At 40.1% G+C, this 7,507-nt stretch overlaps 1 pseudogene; it reads right to left on the bottom strand.

The window, feature by feature from the left end:
* Positions 1–380: 380 nt before the first annotated feature.
* LOC121171098 lies at positions 381–1,457 on the bottom strand (annotated as a pseudogene).
* Positions 1,458–7,507: the final 6,050 nt, after the last annotated feature.

Below are 7,507 nucleotides of genomic sequence, written 5' to 3'. Positions count from 1 at the left end.
TAATGCCAACTTGTTATGCACATATATGGATCATAATGAAATATAGCTAAAAACAGAGAAATAAGATTTTCTAAAATATAACTTGGATGCTGATAGAAAATTCTTTCAACTAAGTAAAAAAATCACTTGCCTTGTCATGTGTGATGCATACCTGTTTGTTCACAATTGTCAGAATTCTAAGCCAGTAATGCCAGAACCCTTGCACTTATTAGTTGTTATGGTGACCCATTTGTTTTAGAATCAGAGTAAAAATGAGCACCTTATTAGAAAAGGTTTGATCATAACTGAAAGAGGATGTGGGGACTAATTAGGCCAAATGATTTACAAACAACAGTAATGGGTTTCTTAGTGATTGCAACTGGTATAATTGGGGCACAAGCCTATGCCTTAGCCACTCGTTGGGATTCAATTAAAATCCCAAGCTCTGGCTCTAGTTGTGATTCTGGCTCCAGCTCTATCTCAAACCAGGGTCCAGAATTGCCCCCTGTTCTGTGGTAGTCTGCTTCCAGGCTGATAGCAGGGTTAGTGTCATGAGTGGAGGATGGCAGAGTTGCTTCTAGCAGAACAACATCTTCCGTTGGCATGGCTTCACTCTCAGTGCATTGGGAGTTTTGGTCATTGCTCTGAGTTCTGTGGTGACTCTTGAACTTCTCTTCTTGCCTTTTGCCTTTGATTTGTTTCTTGAGAAGCACAACACAGAAACGATGATGGCAGCACCTACAAGGGTGCCTATTAGGGCATCGATGGTGATCCTGACTTCAGAATGTGAAGAGCCTAGATTGATTTCATAGGAACTGTAGCCAAGAAGATTCATAGCAGTACACTGGCAATAAGCTTGTTCAAAATTTGTCAGGTTTCCAGTATCCAAAATCCCAGTTGCTAGGTTGAAACTTTCCTTCATTGGCATGACATTTACTCCTGCAACTTTATACCATCAGTACACAGGTTAAGGCTTTCCAAGTGTAGAGAGACAAGAAAAATAAATTGCATGGCCAGTTTCTGGTTTTCCCATGAGGCTACAAAGGGGTTTGGAAGGTTTAACCAATACACTGACGTTAAGGGTTCTTTGGTTTAGCCCTGTGAAGCCTGGGAGTTCATTAATGTCACAGGTGTAAATCCTACTGTCGCCCGGTTGCCTGTTGGATATTGTGATAGGTCTTTAAAAAGCCCAGCTACATCCTCCCCATGCATTTCATGCATGCACCATTTTTAGATACACACTGGCTGCCTTTTCCCCCAGACCCTGAGGTTTTGAGACACAGGCTGTAAAAACCTAGCTCCAATTTCTTCTTATGAAAGAAAAAACATTGGATAGTAAGCTTGTGCCATGAGGGCAGAGTGGTGACATAGAGGTAGAGAAGGGTGGCATGAGATCCAATGGTCACATTCACAAAACTTTCTGGAATGATCACTTGTACCACTGAAACTGACCCGGCCACAGATGGAGCTAGGATCATTGCTGGTTGACTGCCACTGGTATTTGATCATTGCAACACTGCTGTCTTTGCTGCTTGCCCATGCCCACAGATCCCCTGGTGTCCCTCTGCCCCCTGGCCTGTCCTCTCCTATTTCCCAGGATCGAGGCCTCTGTGCTTCACCCGGCTAGTCAGTCTCTGTCTGCTTAAACGTGTCCTTTACCTGTTCTGCCATATTGTTTCTCTGCAACAATAATATTTAAAAATAAAAAGATGAAAAAAAGAAATGTGCTGGTTAGTCTACATCTGCATTTCAAAAAATAAATATGTCTTCAGAAGAAACCCTCTTGCATGTGCAAGCATTTTCATTGTTGGATTACTTGCCAAACTGAATAATAGGCCTTGATCAAGTGGTAACTAATGTTGGCATTTGCCTACTATGTAATATTGAGCAGTACTCAGAAAATATAAGGAATATTTGTATATCACACAACAGCTTTAGCCACAGGATATTGTTCAGGTAGTAAGATGATTAATTTGAAAGATGGACTCATCAAACAACAAGTATTTTGTTAATATTATAGAAATGTTAAACTTTTATGAATCTGAATGTATCCTCATTTCCATTTCACTCTAACTTTGTATATCATGATTTTGATGTTGGTTTGTGTCTTAATAATCACCAAGGCAACTATCTTAAAGGCTAAGAGTATTAACTGAAAGTATAATCCAATATTGGTGCCTGAAGGTGGGGCTTTGTGGAAGTGAACAGGCTTGATTAGGTTGTGAGTGTGAAGAACCTGTGATTGAATCAAGGTGACTTTCTATGGAGAGACAAGCAGGTGGTACCCTTCCTCTTGCTGTGTGATGCTCTGTGTTCCCTCAAGATTATAAGCAAGACAATCAAGGTCAGATGCTGACCCAACTTGAACCAACAGGGTCACCCAGTCAAGGACTGGGAATCTCCAGAACCATGAACAGAATTAGACCTCTGTCCTTCATAGGTCACTTGTCCTATGGATTTAATTGTCATAATGAAAAACTAATACATTGTGTATGTTTTATACATATTATACAAAAGGATGCTGGAGGAGATACAGTAAAATTACAAGTTATTTGTATGGATATATGTGTTTGGGAGAGACTTTTTAAAATTTATAATCCTGAAAACTTGTGACAACCATTTATGCCCTGCACAGGAATTTGGTTTTATTCTCAGCACAAGAGGAGATCAGTGGTGCATTTTTTTTAACTATTTTTTTTAAGAGATTGAGAGGTGGCAGGGGGCGGGAGATAGATAGATAGATAGAGATAGAGAGATATATATATAAAGAGATCTCTAATGTACTGGTTCACTTCTCAAGCACCCTCAATCACCAGGGTTGGACCAGACTGAAGCCTGGATCCTGGAGCTCAATCTGGGTCCCCCACATGGGTGGCAGGGTCCTTACTCCTTGAGCCATCATCTGTTTCTGGGTTGCATATTAGCAGAAAACTGAATCAGAGAATGGAACTGGTATTCAAATTTGGGTAATCTAATACAGACATAAGTGTCTCAAGCAGTGACTTAGGCTGATATGGCAAATGTTTTCCTTTACTGACACATTTTAGTATTCTTTGGATATGGAGAAGTGAATGGATTTAGATTTGTGAGGGAAGGAGACAAATTAAGAGGCTATGTCAGTAGTTGGTACTGGGCCCATTTTATTAAAGATTTTGTTTTAGAGAGAGAGAAAGACAGAGAAAGTGAGGAAAAGGGAGAGAAAGAATGAGAGATCTTCCATTTATTGGTTCATCCCCCAAACAACTGCAAAAGCCAGAACTGAGTTGATTTGAAGCCAGGATTTCTTCTAGATCTCACACGTGGCTGCAGGGGCCCAAGAACCTGGACCATCATCCACTGCTTTCCAAGGCCATAAGCAGAGAACTGGATCAGAAGTGGAGCAGACAGGGTACACACTGTTGTTCATATGGGATGCTGGTACCATAGTGGAGGAGTAGCATGCTGTGCTACTGCACTGGCATGGGCCCATTTTTAAAAGAGATTTATTTACTTGTTTATTTTATGTTTTAATTGCAAAGTCAGATATACAGAGAGGAGGAGACACAGAGAGGAAGATCTTCCATCTGATGATTCACTCCCCAAGTGACCGTACTGCAATGGCCGGTGCTGCGTCAATCCGGAGCCAGGAGCTCGAAGGTTCCTCCAGGTCTCCTACAGGGCTACTGGGTCCCAAGGCCTTGTGCTGTCCTCAACTGCTTTCCCAGGCCACAAGCAGGGAGCTGGATGGGAAGCCAGGTTGCCAGGATTAGAACCAGTGCCCGTATGGGATCCCAGTGCATTCAAGGTGAGGACTTTAGTCACTAGGCCACTGTGCTGGGCCCTTACTTATTTTTTTTTAAAGGCAGATTTACATAGAGAAAAAAGTACAGAAAGACAAAGATCTACCATCTGCTGGTTTATTTTCCAAATGACTGTAACAGCCAGAGCTGATTTCATCCAAGGTCAGGAACCAGGAGTTCTTCCAGGTCTCTCACATAGATGTAGATTACCAAGGTCTTGAGCCATCCTCTACTGCTAATCCAGGCCACAAATAGGGAGCTGGATGAAAAGTGGGGCAACTAGAACATGAACAGGCGCCCATTTGGGATGCCAATGTTTGAAGGTGGAAGATTAGTCAATGGAACCATGGGTTCAGCCCCAGGCATGGGTCCATTTTTAAATTAAGTACAGAGGGCATAGAGTGTGATAATCATGAAAATGTTTTAATTTTAATTTCTTTCAAGATAGACTAAAAGTAGGGTATGGCAAAGTGGCTCAATAGGCTAATCCTTTGCTTGCTAAATAGGTACCCTATATGGAAGCCAGTTTGTGTTCTGTTTCATTTCCAATCAGGCTCCCTGCTAATGCCATGAGAGGGAAGTCATCCCAAGGATGACTCAAGTCCTTGGGACCCTGCATTCATGTGGGAAACCTGGAATAATCTTCTGATTCATGGCTTCCAATTGGCTCAGCTCCTGCCACGGCTGCCGTCTAGGGAATGAACCAGTAAATGGAAGATCGTTATCTCTCCTACTTTCTATAAAACTACCTTCCAAATAAAAATAAATAAAGGCTTTTAAAAATTCCAAAATCTTATAAAATACATTTTAAACAATAGTTTTTAAAATCTGAAAGTAGAGTTATCAGAGAGGCAGTAAAGGCAGTAAAGGAAGGAGAGGCAGGAGATGGATGAGAGAAATCCTCCATTCACTGGTTCACTTCCCAAATGGCCAGGACTGGGCAAAGCTGAATCCAGGAGCCAGGAGGGTTTTTTAGGTCTCCCATGTAGATGCAAGGGCCTAAGCACTCGGACCACCCTTCACTGCTTTCCCAGGTGCATTATCAGGGAGCTGCATCAGAAGTGTAGCAGCCAGAACTCAATTGATGCCAGCTTTATAGTAGGAGGCTTTCCTGCTACGCCACAGCAGTGGTTCCTCAAATATTTCTTTTTATGGATGAAGAAAACAGTCCTTGGTAGAAAAAGGTTAAAAGGATTAAAGTGGTGACACACATGGCCAAGAGAACAAAAGTATATTTTGTGAAAAAGCAAAACCTTGGCCATCAATTGAGAGTGAAGAATAAATGAAAAGGAGAGAGCCAGAAGAAGTCCCAGAGTTTCAGCTTAAGATAATGCTCATCTTTTTTTGTGTGTGGCTTAGGAGACAGAAGTGAGAGTCCAGAGTATAAGCAGCAATGCATGCCAGGCTGCTGCTGCTGAAATCTGCCATCTGTGTAGGTGATTTCTTGGCTGGTTGGATGTCAGTGTTATGTGGGAGCTTTAAAAATGCACATCTGTACATCTCCAATTCCAGACCACAGAATCCACAATCTTCAAAGGGGAGTAGGATTAAGGATCCCTGAATCTTCAAAGCCCTGGGGAGACACAAAAGAATTTTAAACAGAGAAGGACACGATCAGACAATGCTTTAATACATTCGCCTGTCTGAGTGCTTCCAGGAAGAAGGGGATGTGGTAGGGAGAGCGAGAAGGATAAGCCAGGATGCTAGAAAGACACGAAGTCCCAGACTCCTAGTTCTCCAGGTTCAGGAAAGTGTCATGAACTAAAGATGCTTGTAAGACAACTGGAGAGAGGGCCAGTCCTCCTCACAGTAGGTCTTGCTCAGGGGTTCAAGGTCATGGCTCACATGGGCCCTGTGGCTCATCAGCCTTCTCTGGGAAAACTATAGGGCAAATCTAAGCACCTCACACAACACAGCGAATCTGAAGGACAATGTAAAAAAAAAACCCACAATTTTTAAGGCAAAAATACGGCTTTACCAAAAAGAGCATTTCCAGAAAGCAGGTTATTTCTCAGACAACTGTGTGCATGTCTTTTCAAGGATTAAACACTTACCTCATTTTTTAGTAGATTAACTTTTCAGTTGACAAAGAAGGACTATGTATATTAATGGTGTGCAAATGTGGCTTGAAATACAGATGCATGTTAAAATAGGTAAATTGAGTTAATAGCATATGTATTACTTCATATTGTATGTGTGTGTAGTGAAAACATTTAAAAATCAGGCTTATCAGGCTAATTATCTTTAGTGCTGGCATTAATTGGGAGCTTGTCATATGGCACTGAAGTACCTTCATTCTATGTATAAAGTGTTGAGTGCTTTTATAATGGAACCATGTGGAATTCTATCAAATGCTTTGCATCTGATGAGATGTGAATAGCGGTTTTGTCCTTTATTTTGTTGGTGTGGTGTGTCTCATTTATTGATTTGAACATGTTGAACCCTCCTTGAGCATCTCTTTATGATGAATGACCATCTGTGTGTTGTTGAACTTGTCTTGTCAGAACTTCCTTGAGAATGTTTATATCTGGAGCATGGATAAAGATTTGTGATTCTTTTTTCTCTCTCTTGTGGTGTCCTTTTATGATTCCCTGTGAGGTTGATGCCAACCCCATAATATGAGTTTGCGCTCCCATTCAGGTTTCTGGAAGAATTTGAAAGGGGTTGTGTTCACTGAGTGTTTAGTAGAATTCAGCTCTGAAGCTGGCTGGTCTTGGACTTTTCTTTTCAGCCATTTTTTTTAAATACTGATTAACTCAAGCTCATTATTAGTCTGTTCTGATTTTCTTTTTCTTCATCATTTAGGTGAGTTAGCCACTTATTTTTGCTGATATAATTGATTGGTATAAAATTATTTGTAGCGGTCTCTTATGTTGCTTTTATTTCTGTTGTGTCAGTTGCAATGTCTTTTCTTTCATATAAAATTTTATTTGTTTGAGTTCTTTTTTTTTTTGATGGTAAGTCTAATTAAGGGCTTGTCAATTTGGTCTATCCTTTTAAAATAACTCCTGGTTTTATTGGTGTTTGGTTTCATTTTCCTAGTTTCTATTTCATTTGTTCTACTAAAAATTTTATGATTTCTATCAGTGTTGGGTTTAATTTTTGCATCTTTTTTTTTTTTTTGGTTCCTTGAAGTATGAGGCTGGGTTGTTAATTAGTAATCTTTTGGTTTTTTTCTTAATGAGGTTAAGGTTGCAATATTCTGCCTCCCAGAACTGTTTTCATTGCATCCCAGAAGAATTTTTATGTTGTGTCTTCACTTTTGTTTTGCTTAAGATAATTTTGATTTGCCCTTAAATGTCTTCTCTTCAGATTTTTTAAAGTTTCTGAGGTAATGTCAATTCGCATTATCATTTAAGGCTTAAGGTTTTAATAAGTAAAGAATTCAAGAAACAGCAAAAAGAACATAGTTCAGCTTCTCCCTTAACTCATTGGTTGTTCAGAAATACGTTGTTCATTTCTAAACATTTGTGCTTTTCTCAGCATTCCTGCTGTTGTTAGCTTTTAGTTTTATTCTGTTATGGTTGTAAAAGGTGTTTGATAAGTTTTCAAAGTTGTGAAGACTGGCTTTGTGGTACAACATGATATATATCCTGGAGAATGTTCCATGTACACTTGAGAAGATGGAAATTCAGTTGATATTAGATAAAACATCTAGATTTGTGTGTATCTGCTAGGTCTGTTTGGTTCACAGTCTAATTTAAGTCTTCTGATGTAATCAAAGCCCCTGATGCTTTATCACAGCACAG

Source organism: Ochotona curzoniae, unplaced genomic scaffold (assembly GCF_017591425.1).
Source record: "Ochotona curzoniae isolate NIBS_2020 unplaced genomic scaffold, NIBS_Ocur_1.0 scaffold_2587, whole genome shotgun sequence".
Taxonomy (NCBI): Eukaryota; Metazoa; Chordata; class Mammalia; order Lagomorpha; family Ochotonidae; genus Ochotona; species Ochotona curzoniae.
Note: the sequence above shows the minus strand (reverse complement) of the source record. Positions and strands in the feature narration are given on the sequence as shown.